This window comes from Spea bombifrons, chromosome 2, assembly GCF_027358695.1.
Source record: "Spea bombifrons isolate aSpeBom1 chromosome 2, aSpeBom1.2.pri, whole genome shotgun sequence".
Classification (NCBI taxonomy): domain Eukaryota; kingdom Metazoa; phylum Chordata; class Amphibia; order Anura; family Pelobatidae; genus Spea; species Spea bombifrons.
In genome coordinates this window covers 88,813,686-88,832,379 of record NC_071088.1, presented here as the reverse complement: position 1 = coordinate 88,832,379, position 18,694 = coordinate 88,813,686, and positions in this window count along the sequence as shown.

Below are 18,694 nucleotides of genomic sequence, written 5' to 3'. Positions count from 1 at the left end.
ATGCCAGTTCAAAGGCGTGTCAGCTAACACTTCACGTTTGCAGACAGTGCCAGACAGCGTGTGTTTCCCTCCCTTTGTCTGCCCGGGAGATCAGAGAAGCCTCTGCACACACAATCCTGTATCACTCCTCTCTCTACTTCATTAACTGTAACAAATTCAGTAACCAGTTGTGGTTTCAATTCCCTTATTCATTATGAAGGAGCAGCCAGCATGGAGGGCTGAGTTGGCCCTGTATAATGTATATAATGTATAATTCAATGGGTGAGGAGTCTAAAGAAGCCTCACTGGTTTAAATATACATTATACAGGGCCAGACAGACTCTTCTTGCAGGAGAAGCTGACCAGTGTCGGTCCTTCAAAATGTATAGTAAAGTCCAGGTGTTGAAAAACTCTCAAGTCAACTCTCCCCTAAGTGCAAGTCAGCTGCTTTAAAAGAGTATAATATATTATATTATATTTTATACAAAATATGTTGTACTACCTTTTCCTTCTCTTTTCCTGTCTCCAAGGTGACGTAAAATCCCAAATCCGTATTATTGAGAGTTTGGTTTCTTAACATACAGTGTTGGGATTGGAGGAGTCCTTTTTTAGATCACTCAGACTCCTTAACCATATTCTTAAATTCCTTTTAAAATATACCTGTTCAGAAAAAAAAAACAGCACATGAAAATAGTGAAAAACCTAATAAAATCATAAATGACTAAATTAAGTTTTTCACTATAGTTTATGGTCCCTGCTGTATTTTAGTACACTATGGCCATTCATCACATAGAGAATGCACATCTGATTAGAATTGTCTGCCTGCAGCATTTCATTCTGTTTCAATACCCTGGGATAGTATCCCAGCCAGCAAAGAAAATGTCCTTTTGGAGGAGGAGACAGGTCAGAGGGCATTACTTTTCTAGACATTCTTGACCCCTTTGTGCAATTAATCCTACTGGTTCAGCAATAAAATCTCATGGAAAAGGTAAGGTTCTACTTAAAATACATAAAAATGCAAAAATAATAACAAAACATACTCATTTATTTCCCTGTAAGATATGAGGATAAATGTAATATGTATAAATCTGTCAAAAATGGTTTTATACACAAAATCCAAAATAGACATAATTAAATTTTTTTGTATTCATTACCATCATTTCAGTCCACAGTTGTTGTTTTTTTGTACATGGCATAGATAATGCAGGAAAGATTACACTGGAGAATTCTAGTGCAATAAAGCATTTTAATACGCCATATTCTCAATGAAAAGATTTGATTTTGACAACCCCAAAAGTCCAATATTTTGTAGGCATGCATGCTATAAATGGATTTGGCTTCAGCTTTCCAGAGATGTGGTCAAGTTCGCATTTATAGGTGACTTCAATAGTATATGGACTTTTACACGAAGCCACTTGTCTTTGTCAGCTGCCTCTTGGCTGTGAGAACTGGTGTAAGGTTTCTGGTAATCTCAGCTCTGTAAAACCGAGGCTATTGCATTGGAAAATGGAAAGCTTCCTTTCTTTTATGATCTCCAATTGTTGCTCAAGTGTGGTCGAATGTTGAACAGCTGGATAATGTCCCTGGACAGAGCAGGAAATGTGCCAGGTGCTGCTGATTGATGGGAAGGTGTCATAAATATAGTCAGGGAACATGTCTATTCCAGTACTAAGTGGAAAGATTTCAAACTTATATCATATGAATGACATCAAAGACTCTTGCTAGCGTGGTTGCCCTACATATAAATTTAATAATTTGTTAAAGTACATTCTCCAGAAGCCTAAAACATTAATTGGTGATACATAAATGTAGCAAATGTTACATTGCATTAAGAGTATAATTAGTGAAGGAGTGGAGACATGTAAAACGCCATCTTGTAAAAGATCTAAGAATTTATATAAAAATATACTATTGTGGGATTTCAAAGGGAAAAAAAAAGATTTGTTATGCCAATAGTAATTGAGCCCTGATGCTTGGTGGGGTGGGGGCAATTTACATTTATTAAGCAAAGTCCCAAATAAGTTCTTGGGAAGAACTGAAACTCAGTTTTTCAAAAACAAACTAAAACATCAGATGAAGAGGCCTCTAAACCCAAGTTTACTAAGTATGATCATGAGATGCGTAGTGTGTGCACGCTTGCTGCATAGGGTGTGTGAGCTGCAATTAGTAAGCGAAAGTGTATATACCAATACCTATGTTTGCACTGTACAACATGAGTTGTGGTGGGGTAAAGGTGATGTAAAACCCATCTGCTTAAAATTAAGGATGTTACAGAGGCATTATTAGACACTCATCCACATCCACCAGGCAAGGCAGAAGATATTCTTTCCCCACAGAAATCATGTAGTGCTACCACAACTGCAAGAGATTCTGGGTAGGTATATGTAAATAAGGACAACAATTATCATGTTTTGCCTTTATATCAACTTTACACATTGACCTCTTGAAGCAAATGTACCATATTTGCTTGATTATAAGACGAGGTTTTTTTCAGAGCAAATGCTCTGAAAAATACCCCTCGTCTTATGATCGGGTCGTGTTAGAATCAGACCTCAAAGTCTGACTATGAGACGACTAAGATCCAGATCCCTCGCAGCTGCAGGGGATCTGGATCCTCCTGTCTCAACCCCTACCCCCCCCCGCCCCACTTACCGGTACTTCAGAGTCCCCGGTGTGCAGCTGTCATGCACCCGCGCCGACGCGGGGAACTTTGATCTCTGACAGCCGGGGAATGTCTGCGCGATGCACGCAGACAACCCCCGCTGCTAGCCACGCCTCCTTCCGGCTGCAGCGTGAGACTACACGCTGCCCCAGCTACATGACAGGAGACTCAGAAGTACCGGTAAGTGGGGCGGGGGGGGTGTTAAATGGGGGGCATAAGGCATTTCTGGAGGCAGGGTGCTCTGTGAAATGCCTTTTAACCCCCTTAATGCCACTCTGCCTCCAGAAATGCATTTTTAACCCTCTATACGCCACTCTGCCTCCTGAAATGCCTTAAACCTCCCTATATGCCACTCTTCCCCATAATATGCCTTTTAACCCTCTAAGTGCCAGAGTGTCATATAGGGTTAAAAGGCATATCATGGGGCACAGTGGCATTTAGAGGGTTAAAAGGCATATCATGGGGCACAGTGGCATTTAGAGGGTTAAAAGGCATATCATGGGGCATAGTGGCATATAGGGGGTATAAGGCATTTCTGGGGCAGATGTGCATAACTGGGGGGGCAGGTTGGAAAACAGAAGGAAATAAAACCAAAATATTTTTCTCAATCATAGCTTTTATTAAAAAAATAGTTTAAATGAATTAAAATTTACTGGTAAAACTTTTTTCCTATAGGGTCGTCTTATATTCAGGCTTTTTCTTTTTTTCCTAAATTAATATTAAGATTTGGGGGGGTCGTCTTATAATCAGGGTCGTCTTATAATCAAGCAAATACGGTATATTGTACTAGATGGCCCGGGACAGAGGAGCAGAAGCCACATAGCCACTCATGGACAGTTGTTTCATCCTTAACCCCTCAACAACCAATGATGGGCCAGGCACGCCCAAAAATGGCCAGTTAACCACCAATGACATGTCTGGCACATCATGGCATTAAATAAGCTTAAATGGTGTTGCTGTAATGCATCGATGTCGAGGCATCCAGCAACACCGAGATCAGCATCAGGGACACACTGTATGGCAGCGGACGCCCGTTTTAAAAGATTTTAGGAGGCCATCAAGAATTGACAGTTATTATGCGTGTAAACCCAAGAATAATATCTACTAGTGCTAGGTAAGACACTGGTTTCTTATCTTTGATAACTAAAGATTTATTTTACCAAGAGAGTGGTAGATAGATGGGACATTTGATTTAAACGTGCATAGGATAGGCATAAAACTATAGTGAATCTAAGACAAGGCTCTGAGTCTTTCTGTCAGAAACATAGGCAGACTATATTGGTCGAATAGTTCTCAATCTGTCTATGTTTCTATTTTATAGAAGCTTTTCTTATATAAAGACTGTGAAAATAGTTTACATCTCAGCTTAGCAAATAAATTGCAGCCTAAATTAGTTTAAAAAAGACCAAGATGCAAACTTTAAAGTGTCTGCTGTCTACAAGTACATGTTTTAGCTCCTGCTATGTAACATGTCAGCTCATTACATGTCCAAAAACATGAATCAGCAACCATAGACATCTATATGTCTTCTCACTCTCCTGTACATATAAATATACTTCTAGTTAAGAAACCTTGTCCTTTATAATGATGGAAGCTCTGCACGGACACACATAGCATTGGTATTTGATTTTCTAATAAATAATGGGCTATAATCAACTTTGTAAACCTAGTTTTTTAGGGTATTCTGTCTTGAGGACATTTTTAAATCTCAATAGTTGTGAATTGGGAGCAGTTTTGTCTAGGATTTTGAAATTAGCTTTTACAGTACCATAATAAACAGTGTCATAATTTGTTACTGTCACATTAGCTTTCTGTTCAATTTCCCCAATAGATTTTTAAAGATACTGGGATACCAGACATGGAACAGTGAGTTAGAGATCTCAACACTAATACTGTCTAAGGAAATTATTCTCTACAGTGATAAATGATAAAATATTGGTAACATGAGAGAAATGCAGATGCAAAACAAACATCACATATCAATTTCACATTAGCTTTTTAATACCATACATCATGGTAGTAAAATAATCATACTTTATCATTGTTTACATTATACACTTGATAAGGATGTAGATTATATAAAAATGAATATTTGTGAAAATATTTAATAAATATCCTTATTTATTGAAACATTGATTTTCAGACAACCAGGAAGGACACTGCCTTCTAGTATACTAAATGCAGTTATGATAAACTTAGTTTAGATTGGAATGTATGGAACCTTTTTAGAATGCAGAAGTTCCTTTTACCAACCTCTTTTGCTAGTGAATTCCAAATATTCATTGATTCCAGTGTCAGTTTATTTTATTTATATGCTATTTTATTTCTAATACAGTCAAGGTATCGAGCACCATTATTCAGAAACCCCTCCATTCTCACTATCTACCCTCTCCCTACCCCTCCATTCTCACTATCTACCCTCTCCCTACCCCCCATTCTCACTATCTACCCTATCCCTACCCCCATTCTCACTATCTACCCTCTCCGTACCCCTTTCTCACTATCTACCCTCTCCCTACCCCCTTCTCACTATCTACACTCTCCCTACCCCCCCTTCTCACTATCTACCCTCTCCCTACCCACCTTTGTAGGTCACTTACCATGCAATCCTATGGTGGGGGCGCGAGGCCTCTGTCTCGCTGCTCGGCCGCGGTCATATACGTCATATACCGGCCCTCAGAGTGAAGTGGCGGCACCCGAGACAGACACCTCACGCTCCCACCACTGCAGTCGGGGCATCGCTGAGGCAGGCGGCAGGGAGCAGAGGAGACAGAAGGGCACCGAGCGGTTGCTGAAAACGACCGCTCAGCACCCCTTGGGCCCCCCTGACTGGCAGAGCTCTAGGTCCCAGTCGCAGTCGTGACCCCTGCGGCCCCGGTAGTTCCCGCCACTGAACCTGACATTGGCGCTAACATAACATGCTATAAAGTGTAGGGTGGGCTTGTCTCTTGCCTATAAATCAAATTTTGTAATCACCATCAAAAACCATGTTTATAACTATCTTTTAAATGCCACCCACCACATATAAAAACTGCCTGCCACGAACCTTCGCGGGCGTGTAAAGAATGCCCACCACTTGTCAGTCAAGTGTGCATGTACCAAATTAACATAACAGGCAAGAAGAACCGCCACAGTGAGTTCTTCCTAACCTCTTAGGAAGAACTCTGCCCCCACAAATGCACAAATTTGGAAACCCGGACATAAAGTAATCACCTAGCTTTTTCTTTTGCCTGCTGACTTTTTGCTCAATGCCAATAACACCTTGGGATGACCTCCAACCACACCAACAGGCAAGCGGGAAACATTGAAGAGAATTAACCCAATTGTATCGATTGTCCCCAAGTCATTACCCCCAGGATCAGCTGACTCTGAACCATACTTTTAAGAGCTGCTGCTCCTAGGAGTAATTGTGGCCAAAGCAAATGTCTAACCCCTTTCCAGAAAATGCGCAGGCCATGGAACCCCAATTGATTACCACCCGGACGTATTATTGCTCTTTTTTTCTGCCCAAAATACAAATGAGCGTCCTATAATGCATACACATGGGGAAAGGAGACCTGCAACGAAGAATCATAGCATATGCGGGTGCACATAACTCCTAAATCTGTGAGAACGCCAGGGACCAATCCTCCTAACATCATTCTCACATAAACAGCCCGCACTGCCTCGGACGCTGCCCCAATTTGAAATGAATGCGCCCCGAAATGTCCCGACGCTCCCACCAACCGGAAGCATTTATGAAAGACCTCGTTAAATTGAAAGCACGACAAAGGCAAACCATCCGCATGTAATAAAAAAATTATCCCCTAAGGTGGCAACCTGAAGAAACACTGAAACCGTGCGCCACAGGCAACCAGGACCTTGAATCTGCATTAACACTAGTCCGTGACCCTTACCACTTGTGTCTGTTTTAGACCGTCTAATAAAAATTGTCAAACTATTGGTCTCTAATCTCACATCCTGTAACAGCCCCCTGGCCTGTGTTTACTAGGGGCCACTGGCTCCCCAAGCCGTAAGGCCCCCCAAATAACTAAAACGAACGCTGGGACAGAGAAACTTGAGGCAAATTAGTGTTTCAACTTTTGTATATATCCTAATCATCTAGGCAACTAAGCAATCTGAAATAGATTGTATATCCATCAAGTTTGCATGTGATTATAAAATATTTGCCAACATTATGCACCCTGCCAACTGCATATCTTACTCAGGGCAACATATTGTTATGGCATATCTTCACTAATAATAGCTAAAATATTAATTGGTCCTGGAAAATCAGGCCACTAGGCTTGGCAGCAGGCCCAACGTTAGGATTTTCAAACCCAAACTGGGAAATGTTTTGGTAACTTTAGAAGATTTTCAATATTCATGGGCACAATAAACATGTTCTCTATGATTCCATCATAAAACTTTGTTATTAACTCGTTCAGTCCCCCATGGAGGTACATGCAATAATTAAAGCCCTTAAGGAAATAATGTTTCTCCCTCTTCTTACAAGTGGAAAAAGCAACCCCTTAACGACAAAGCCCGTACGGAGAAGGGAGGGAAAGGGATAGATAGCCTGAGAAGAGGGGAGAGGGGGTAGATGGTGTGAGAAGGGGGTAGATTGGGTTTGGGGACCCTTAACAGATTCTCGCACCGGGGCCCTGAGGCTTCTAGTTACGCCCCTGGTCAGGTTTATATATATGCAATTGTATGATGTACGGGCTGCCGTTAAACAGCTGCATCACCGCGATCGCGATGTTTTTGCCACAATCGGCGGCTTTTCAGAATCCACGGAAGCCTCATAAGTGAGGCTGACGGTGGATCCGGGGAGAAAAGCCCTCCCCGCAAGAAAAATGGCCACCGCTGCACCGATCATCAAAGATTGCGGCAGCGTCCAGCTAACACAGCTTAGGAAGCGTTGCCGTCATTCACAAGATGGCATCAACAACAGAAAACTGAGTGACTTCACAGAGGGTCTATCCAGGTACTGCATCAAACCATGCAAAGTCAATGGAGCCCAGCTCACTAATCAGTGTGATTAGTAAAAAAAAATGAAACAATAAGAAAAAAAAATTAATGTTCAAAAATGTTAAAAAAAATATATGGTAACATGTAAAAAACCCCACTGTCACCAAAAAAAATAAAAATACGTTTTTTATGCAAGTCCTACGATTCTTTATCTTCACAAAAATTCCTGCATGGAAAGAGTTAAAATATTGGCATTATAAATGCCCATAGGGTGTCTAGTTTTAAAAAATGTATGATGTGATCGGGTAAATTGAATTGGTCGGGGTCAAAGATGTCCCAAATATAGGACATGGGGGCAGTAGGACCAGATGTCTAAATGGCAAAAAAATATACACCTCACAAAGGTGGCCTTTTACCTCCCAAATAACCCAACAAACCCATGTGTGGAGTATCACTGCGCTCAAGAGATGTTACTGAACACATATTGGGGTGTTGTTTGACACGGACATATACCAGGAGCGGTAAATTTGACAAAGGCTGGTGGTAAAATTAGTTCATGGAAATGGTTAAAATACCAGCATTTGAAATGCCTTGGGGTGTCTAGTTTTGAAAAATATATGGTGTGATGGGGTAAATTTCATTGGCCGGCTTCAAAGACACCCAAAATAGCACATGGGCAGAATGACTAGCTTTGGGGAAAAATGGTTTTGAAATAGCAAAACGCTACTGGTACTTATTGCCCCATAACGTGCAGAAAAAAGCAAAAAAACATAAAAACATTGGGTATTTCTAAACTCAGGACAAATAGTAGAATCTATTTAGCAGGTTTTTTCATTAGTTTTTGCAGATGAGTAAAAGTTTTTTGTTTAAAGTAATGTTTTAACAAAAAATCACCATATTTTATCTTTTTTTTTTAAAGTAAATTAGATGATATGATAAAAACAAAGGTATCTAAAGAAAGCCCTGTTTGTCCTGAAAAAAACAATATATAATATGTGTGGGAGCACGAAATGAGAAAGAAGAAAATCACAGCTAAACAGCAACACTGAAAAATGTTAAAAGAGCCATTGTCCCACAATATACTACGAGTAAGAAACAGTATTGTTATTAAGGGGTTAAAAATCACCAAACAAGAATAAAATAAATAAATAAACAATAAGATAAGCTAAGTGATGTTATTATGACATAAGTGGCATAATAACATGTTCCAGGAGCCCCTAGAGGGGAATTATTTAAAAAATTTAAAAAGTCAAATAAATGAATAATAAAACAAACCCTTACACCTCATTGCCCTAGCTCTACCTAAAAAGTATAACCGCACACCCCATTCACTACCCCAAACACATTAAGCCATAGCTATTAAAGTAATACCCTATAAGATACACTGTAAGGGATGGATGCGGAATAAAAAATATGTACGTGGTGTACGTCTGTAATAGTTCTGTTACTTAAGGTATTAAAAACCCCTGGAACTATCTCTAAAAAAAACACTACCATAAAAGATGTAATTAATAATTAGCTTATGTGAATCAGATAAAAATACCTGGAAAAAGAAAGTTCTGTAGATTGTTGTCACATCTTTCATATACTAAAAGTATATGGTCCATAAAATCATAAATTTATATTAAAAAAAATCATACTAGAAATCATATTTCTAGTATAGTACATTCGAAAATATAATTCTAGTCATGTTCTGCTCCTTAAAAATCCTATTTTTGAGAGAAAAGTTTACACTAAATTTAAGCTTGTGTCAGAAGCTGTAAGTGCCTTAAAATGAAAGGCATACATTAAACCTACTGGTCAACCCATAATTATGTCTGCATGACCAAACATACAGTACATTCTATGGAATTATTGTAGCTTTCTTAAAAATGTATGAGCGCACATGAACCTGATTATAGTGGAAAACATAAAACTATACATTACTCAAAGTACACAGGCATATTTCCCGATTCGCTAAATGAAAAACATGCCTACAACATTACCATTATAGAAACATAATCACACATTCTAGCCAGTTCTTTAGCAAATGGTTTGTACAAGAATATATGTCCTCCTTTAAAACAGAAATTTTAATTCAGGGGTTAATATTTTTGGAAAATATACTCTCTCAACTCATTTGTGTGGGTTTTTTGAACTCTGGCAAATTACACAACTCCTAATAGATATCCTGGAAGCATTTTTGCAATGGTCCACCGCAGAACATTCACAAATCTGTCTATCATTTGGGAGTTTCTATAGCAACAACCTAGTTCCAGCTGGAAGGAACTGGTTCACTATGCCGAAACACCCTGGACTGAAATTCCTGTCTTCCACTACAATTTGTTCTGCAGAAGGCAAAATAATACCTGAAGAAACAATAAACAGACCCATGTAGACACGATTTAGAGATCATTTTTATTTTCTTCTGCTGTAGCATGTGCTGTTTTCTGCTTGTCTGATTGCTACATAATACTTTTTTGCCTTCATTTTTAGTTTTTATTCCTGACTTCAATCGACATTATGTGGTTCCAGCACAATATATATATATATATATATATATATATATATATATATATATATATATATATATATATATATATATATATTGTGCAAATCATTGTACTTTATATACTATTTGTCTTCAGCACACAGAGAATACAAAAAACAGATTTCTACAAAACTGTCATATTAATTGTAAAAACTAATTTTGTTCCAGCGATATAGGTGTAATAAATACTTTTGGTGTCTTTCCTCTGCTGTCATCAGCTTATCTTCCTGTCATCACCTTACCAGCTTTTTTTGTCGGGCTGTTCAAACTTATGAGATATTATTTGAACCAAAATCAAAATGAATCCAGCTATGATGCACTCTACCCAAAATTCTTTCCTTGTTCCTGAAATACCCAACAGGAATTGCTGAATTAAGCTAAACTACCTACAGTATGCTCTTCATATTTCACAAACTATACCTACACTATTTCAGCTCAATCAAGTAGTTTTATTCCATAATTCATTTTTTTCTAAATCAGATAACCACTTGTCAGGGATTTATGTGCAGTATTGTAATATCTATATATGTATAATACCATGAAGCCAATGTGCAAGGGAAGGAAACTGAACTCAAATTGAGTGTGTGTGTCACAATATTTTAGCTGACGTGGAAAAAAAATATACCACGACAAATTAGGACATCTTGAATTTTAAATTGTAAATGTCTCCTATTTTAGCTTCTATTGTGTCATATAAGTATGCAGTTCACTTATCTTATATGCCATATTGTCAAAAATCAAAAATGAACTAAAATCAGTCTCTTAATTGTGTATAGGTAGGTCTATTTATTCTTTCTTCATTATGTAGTTTTGTCCCATGTAAATGTAGTGAAATACAAGATTTTTATTTCAAATTCCAAATAAGCCACATAGCACTGTTACTTAAAGTAGGCAATACTTAAAATATTTAGAAAGTCTTTATCAATCTGTTAACTGATTTACGGTAGACAAATCAAATTATTAACATTTTTTAATGCATCCAAAGAAAATCCAACTTATCTCTAGGTGATATCTCAATGTCTCAAAGCCCACTCTTACTTTTTCCTCCTCTTGTGTAACTGGGTAAGGTAATGCAAGTGTCTATCAACAGATCTTAAAGTCACATTAAGACTTGGTAAATTCATGTACCCTAGCTGTGCTTGTACCACATACCCGTAAACAAACCGTTTGAAGGTTGTCCTTAAACCCATTAAAAACAATATATTGTGAGCCTGTACATGTACGGGCTTTGTCATTAAGGGGTTAAGAGCATTTATGATAACACATATCTAAAAAAAATGTGTCACAAAATGAGTGGTGAATTATATCTTAAAATAAGCTATTTAAAATGTTCTTTGGGAACTGGTAAACCTGAGCTAAAACCATAACTGAATCCAGCAATGAAAATCCTGTATCACTTATGTAATATGTTTATTTAGTGTTTTTTTTCTGGTTTTTTTTTTAAATATATATTTTCATAGCTTTGACATCCATCAAAGGCATATAACATCTGCTTTTATTTCTTATAATCCGTTAGTGAAGATTTTATGGGAATCCTGTTGGTTAGCCAAGTAGGGAGTTTTAACAAGATTACCTAGGTCAGGGCTGTGGAAAATGTTATACAGAAAATAATACTCAGAGACAGAAGGTGTGGAGGGATTTATTTAGTAAGGCATTCATAAGCATATTTAAAGGCGTATTCATTTGTGATCAGTTATAACATCACTAACAAAACAAAAGATAGTGAAAATGCGTCTAACTGTGTGATTTTACCCAGATTTGGATTAATAACAGTAAATTGTCTGCATATAATGAAATAATTTGTTGATCATAATTTTCTTCCAAGAGATCTTTCCCTAATGGTTGACCTAATATCGCTAATTTCATTAACAAGACGAAAAGTGCATTGATATTTACAGATAACACATATAACAGCTTTTGTATGGGTTGACTGAGGAGAACTAGTTTAGCCACCTTTTGCCACAGCCCACAACTTTTCTTACAGCTAAACTAAATGACCTCAGAACAGTTTTCATCAATGTATTTAGTTATACTAAAAGTTGCAAAGGAGAAAGTTTCTCGTTATCTCTTTCATAAGATTAAGTCTATATATGGTGGAAAAAAGCATGGTTTTGTAGTCTTTTTGCTAAAATGAAACCAAAGGAAGATAGATTGTGAACTTGCGGGTAGGGCACTCTCTACCTAATTTATCTCTCTTGTCACATACCCTGAATATATGTATTGTGAGAAGTGCTGCATAAATTGTTGGTGATATATAAATAAAAGATGATAATAACATAGGTTGCCTTCTTCTAGAATATTGTGAGAGGTATTCCAAAAGGAATAGAAGAATGGTGTCAATGTTTTGTATAATAATATAGTTTTGTTAATAGCTGAAAATTAGTGCAACTAACTAAATCCCAATAAATTGTAACCTTTATTTTATTAAAGGATCAAAGTTTATATAAAAAGTATTTTTAACTAGCTAAATACTGGAAAAGCTTTCTCTTAAATTCTTAAATTCTCTTAAGTTTCCTGCATTTTAAAAATGAGGGTTGCATTTCTTTCTTTTACTGGTAGCTGCATGGGTTTTTAGACTGGTCATCTGCAGCTCTGTTTAATATATGTTTATATATTTCAAGAAGCCTGAAGTTCCTAGCCACTGTACAGTTCCACAAATTTCTGGCTAGGTCCTGGTCAGGCGCAGCCAGTTTCCTGGCTTGTAGAGCCCCCATAGCCAGCTAGTTCATGGGAGTCTGGTTAGGGCAGACCAGATGGGGTTTCCCATTCACCCTGTGCTCCCCAATGACTTAGACATTATCAGGTCTTTCTGGGAAACAGATTACACATGGCGGTTGAAACACTGATTAGAAGGTTGATAGAGGAGCTGACAGATCGCATCCAAGCCATCATGGACATCCTTGTGAACCAAGGTTTAAGGGCAAGTTTTAATATAATTTTAAAACTTGGAAGGACATGCTTGGGTACATGAGATGTAGGACAAAAGGGCCATGCAAAGGGCTAAGCAAAAGAGAGATACGGGAGTTGAAAATGTAAATTCCAAGTAGCAGTGGCAGTAGTGTCACCTACATGTCTAATTCCCAATCTCTTGAACCCACACAGTGCAGCAGCACTAGTTACACTAGTTACAACAGCAGCAATTTATACAGAGGCCCTTAATACTAGCTAGCGCCTCTGAAATGGTCAAAGCCTACCTTGAGGAGCTGCCGCTATCTCCTACAACTGATCCTCTAAGTTATTCGGACAAGAAAGCTGTTATCTGCCCAGGCCTCTCTTTAGTGACCCAGCAGCTGCTTTCATGCCCATCCACTAGAGTTCAAAGCGAGAGATTATCCTCATCCTTACTCTGAGGGATCCGTTCTTTTGATTTTTAAAATAATAGGGAAATTCAGTGCTGCACCAAGGGGCTGCATGTGCCTATCATCTGCCAGTGCTTGCCCAGGCCACATGCCTTACTACTGCTGCCCCTCTGTCTCCTTGCTTACTCCGAGGGAGTATTTAAAAAATATTTCAGATATTGTGGAAATCCAGTCCTGCACACCAAGTGGCTGGATGTGTCTGTCCCTGTACCCTACTGCTGCTGCTGCTCCTCTGTTTCCTTTCTTACTCTGTGGGATTTTTTTTTAATTTTCCAAATACTGGGAAAATTTAGTTATGGATGTATCTCTCTGGCTGGATGTATCTCTCTGCCAGTAACTGGCCAGACCCAGTGCCCTGCTGCTGTTTTTTTGTCACCTTCCTTACTTCTATGTCCCAAAGGTGTCAGGGACCCCCCTTTTGGAAACACAATCTAAAATCAATGAAGGAATCAATTTTGCTCGCCGTGCACAAGTTTAGATATACACTATATAGATATATAATGATATTGGAGGGGCCCATTATAATGGTTATGCCCAAGGACATAACATGATCTTGATCTACCCCTAAATATGTTTATATAGTGGCATATTCTCACTAAGATTCACTGGGCATTAGGTGTTAGGCCTGGGTGCATAAGCCGTTGGCAGCTTTACTAGGGGCCAGTCATCAATGGGCTGTAAGGGATACTATCGTCCAGACTGAAGCTGAGGCTGCTGCACCTTTCAGAGTTTTTTACATTCTTGTGACATTCATTTCTCGATTCATATATACAATATCCCTACAGGTTCCAGCTGAAAGCTTTTCTCTTTATTGGATTTGACTTGAATCTGAGCACCTCATAATTGCTTTTGGGAACGCAAATTAACCATGAAGACTATTATCATTAGTATTAGTTTTACTGTTTTCAAAGCAGCCACTGAATGATATGCTTGCAATTTTCACTGTGTTTTATTGAACTAGCTATATTTATATTTTGGTGCATTTGTTTTGCATATGTTGACAATTCTTTTTTTTTTTTTAAACAGGTGATGGATATTCCTGAAGTCAAGCGTCAGCCAGTGTAGCATGTCACACTGCTTCCCGGGAAGGGTGGAATATCTTCTCATATCTCAAAATGTTATATTAGTTTCCTTTTGTTATAACGATTAGCCTGCTGAAAAGTTGTGTAGCTTTGCAACGGAAGGCTTGCAAATTGTAACCAATGTGCATGAATTTTGTATTGCATGGTTCTCAGATAGCCTTGAACTCTAGGTGCAGAGCAGACATCAGATGTGGTTACTAACCTGTTCTGCATAAATACTTAGTGTCTAAAATATGCAATGGATTAACTTTCCGGAATCAAATGAACTTGCACCAAACACATACTGCAGAATATCTTGGAAAATATAGAAACTTTTAGCCCAGATACATACATTTGTTATTACAGCATGCACCATGTGGACTTTTCAGTCAAGTTAACCACAAAGGCATTTGGTAGGCAGAGAACAAAAATAATCCCTTCATTGTATCATGCCTCCTAAAGTGCTCTAAATGTTAGATATCACCAGTGGTGTACAGTATGTTGCATTACAGGTTAAAAAAACTGGTAATAACCCCAGGTCTTTCAATCCATGTCAGGTACAGCAAACTCTTTCCTGCAGTAGGGCAGATTGATATTTCAGAACTGTGCCAGTCATTCAAAGATTAACAATACCATGTTTTAGTAAACCGTTTAAATTTGCTTTATTGAATACAATTCCCCTTTAAGACTCATGATGTTATTATTTGCTGGGATAAGCTTGTACTATCCAAGAAGATTATTATACATATATTATTTATGAATGCATGAGATTATTTTAACAATGTATTCAGTACCAGTGAGGTTCTGTGGATGTTAAATTTATTGTTCAATTTTTTGACTCATAATTTATACAACTGTATTGAGAATATGTTGTTTGCTGTTAAGGTATGAATGTAATAAAATATGTTATACAGTTTTCAACCACTCATTACAATAATTAATAAATAATAAGTTAGTATTTATAAAAAAAAAGGGAATCACGTTAAAATATGACACAGCTTGTTAGTGACACATTTTCCCCCAGTGGAGGCCTTTATTTTGTATTTTTCCTCTAGGTACATTTAGGTTGCAACCTTAGAAACGGTGTACACTTGATCTAAGGAAAGCTATACATATGCAGTTTAAGTAACTTATAGACACCTAGCTTAGGTGAAGCAAAGTATTGCGGTAAAAACACAAAGACCCAAAATATGAGGGATAATTGTTTTTTTTTGCATATGTCATATAGTGAAACCTATATATTGTATAGTGAAATGCATATATCATATACTAAAATGCATATCATTTACTGAAACGCATATACCATATACTGAAACACATATACCCTCTGAATTATATGGTTTTTTATATCAGGATATAATGACAATCATCTGTTTGTTAGCAGATCTAAAAATTAGGTAAATATAAATACAACCACAAATAAACAACAACATGTGATGTATTGCACCGTCTCATGATTTATTCAACAAAAATAAAGCCAAAAAAGAGAAGCCATGTGAGAAAAACTAAGTATACCTTATCATCCAATAGCTTGTAGAACCACCTTTAGCAGCAATAACTTACAAGTTTTTTTTTGTATGGCTTTATCAGCCTGTCACATCTTTGTGGAGACATTTTGGTCCACTCTTCTTTACAATGTTGCTTCAGTTCATTGAGGTTTGCGGGCATTTGTTTTGTTTGTCCTATTACAGCATTGTAATCGTGTTAAGGTTTGACCAGGGCCATTGCAACACCTTGAGTCTTTTCTTTTTCAGACATTCTGTTGTAGATTTTCTGGTGTGCTTGGGATCATTCTCCTGTTGCTTGGCTCAATTCTAGCCAAGCTTTGACTCTAGAATACTTTGGTATAAAAAGCCCAATTCATCACCCCTCCACCACTGTGCTTGACGGGACATAAACACCAACCTGTTTAATGAAAATATAAATCAGAGCAGATCATTTAAATGAGAGAAGTCTACATTGTATTTATATATATATATATATATATATATATATATATTGTGAGCTGGGATCATGTAACCACAGTTAAAGGTCTGTAAACAAATATAAAAATAAAACAAACAAAAAGAAAAGCCTTGCTTTCTGAGCACTTACTGACAAATTTAAACTCACTATCGTTGGACGGCTTACCCGCTACCAACAAAAACATTTAACACAGACCCTTTCCTTTAGGAACTGTTCAGTAGATTCTTTTTGGAGAGAAATGCAGTCTCACTCAATGCTTGTGTCTTTCTCTCTTGAAAACCGCACAGGGTTCTTTTTTGTAGCAGCCCCCTGCTGCTCATTGGTAACAGGTGAGTAACTATCTGGGATAACCAGAACTCCTGGACTGGCTTCATCACCTGCTGCAAGTAAACTGTGGAGTGGAGCACTGGCCCTCCCTTCTCTCCAAATGCTCCACCCCAGGGACCCAAACGTAACTACAGTATTACCATTATTTTGTCGGTAACAAAACATTCTCCCTGGGGTTATCAAATACATTGCACTGTGAGAAATATATATGTTATCCACCACCATGCCCTGTTCCATGTCACAATATATATATATATATATATATATATATATATATATATATATATATATATATACATACAAATTTTTACTCCATCTGTTTCACTATATGATGTAAGCAAAATGTCACTATATGACATATACCTTTCACTATATGACATAATATGTATACATTTCACTATGTGATATATGCATTTCACTATATGATATATACAAAATTTCACTAAATGATATTATACACTATATGGGTTTCACTTTATGATACTGTATATCTTTCGTTATAGATTTGCAAAAATAAGTGTTCCTAATGGCCCCTTGTATAAAAATCTAAAAAATATAACACAGTTAAGGCACACATTAGAACGGATTAAATTTAATAACTGTGATAAACGAACAAAATCTAAGTAGAATATACACACTTCCATAAACACGTAGAAAAACAGCTAGTCTGAGTCAGAAGTCTTGTTGATAATATCATTTAGTTATGTCCGTGTCTTTAAGTCAGACCGTCTATAAACAAACACAATAACTTTATGCGGATTTGACAGCTAAATGAAAAAAGCTCTTATCAGATTTGTCTACAAGGCACATTTTAAGGCAAAAGATTAAAGAGCACTTTGCAATGACGGTTGAAAAATGGTTTTCTTAGATTTCCCTGTTGGAGATCAGTATTTGTGTCAGAACTGACAAATTGATTAAAAGTAGAATTTTAAACAGAAATACACAGGACATAATTATGTTGAGGGCCAGGCAAGTATCCGGGGAGGACCAAGAAGTAAGCCCAAACAATACTTAAAACATTTTGGATAGCGTCATCATATTCTTTAACTCTGTACATGGGTACATGTACAATGGGTAAACAGGACATAAGAAGTAGTATATACCATAAGAACTTGACTTGCAGAACAACAGGTGAGGGAGGCCCTGCTCAAAAGAGCTTACAAGCTTAAGGGAGTTAGGGTGTATTACATAATATTGCAGGGGAGGCACTAAAGGAATATGGGAGGGCGTTAGTTCTAGTTTGCTGATATTTCCTGCTGTAAAGACTGAAACCTTAATCAGTCTTTGGTCTTGTCTTAATTTCAGGACAGCCATATGCCTAGCCCATACATGTTTAAATTCCCTCACTGTAATAAAGTCTACCATTCCAGCTGTGTGGCTGTTCCCTATCGAGCATCCCCTCAAGATTAACTATTGTTTTAGGTAATACCTAGTCAGTCATGTTTTAAATCCAGTTCTGGTTCACGCAACAAGTTACTTCCCAAAGTAAGTTCAATTGGCCCAAGCCATGCACAAGGCGAGACCAATTTTTGGGCCTGGTATGAAAGGTTCTAGCAACGAAATAAGGAAGGGGAAGATTCATTTTATCTGCCTTGTCTTCCTTTTACGCCTGCTCTTCTGATTAGGCAGCTTTATTCATTCCCTTAACAATACACTGCCTATATACAATCATTGTTTTACATATATTTTCTGGAGCTCTTGCCCTACTTTCTTTATTAATTTGCCATGCTGAAGCCCCCTTATAACTCTTCAACTGTGTCCTCTCTATGTAAGTTGACATAAATCAAAGTTTTAGATATGGTCTGAATTTAAATTCAATTATTCAAGAATCTGGACTGTTCTCTTACATGGAACGCAATAT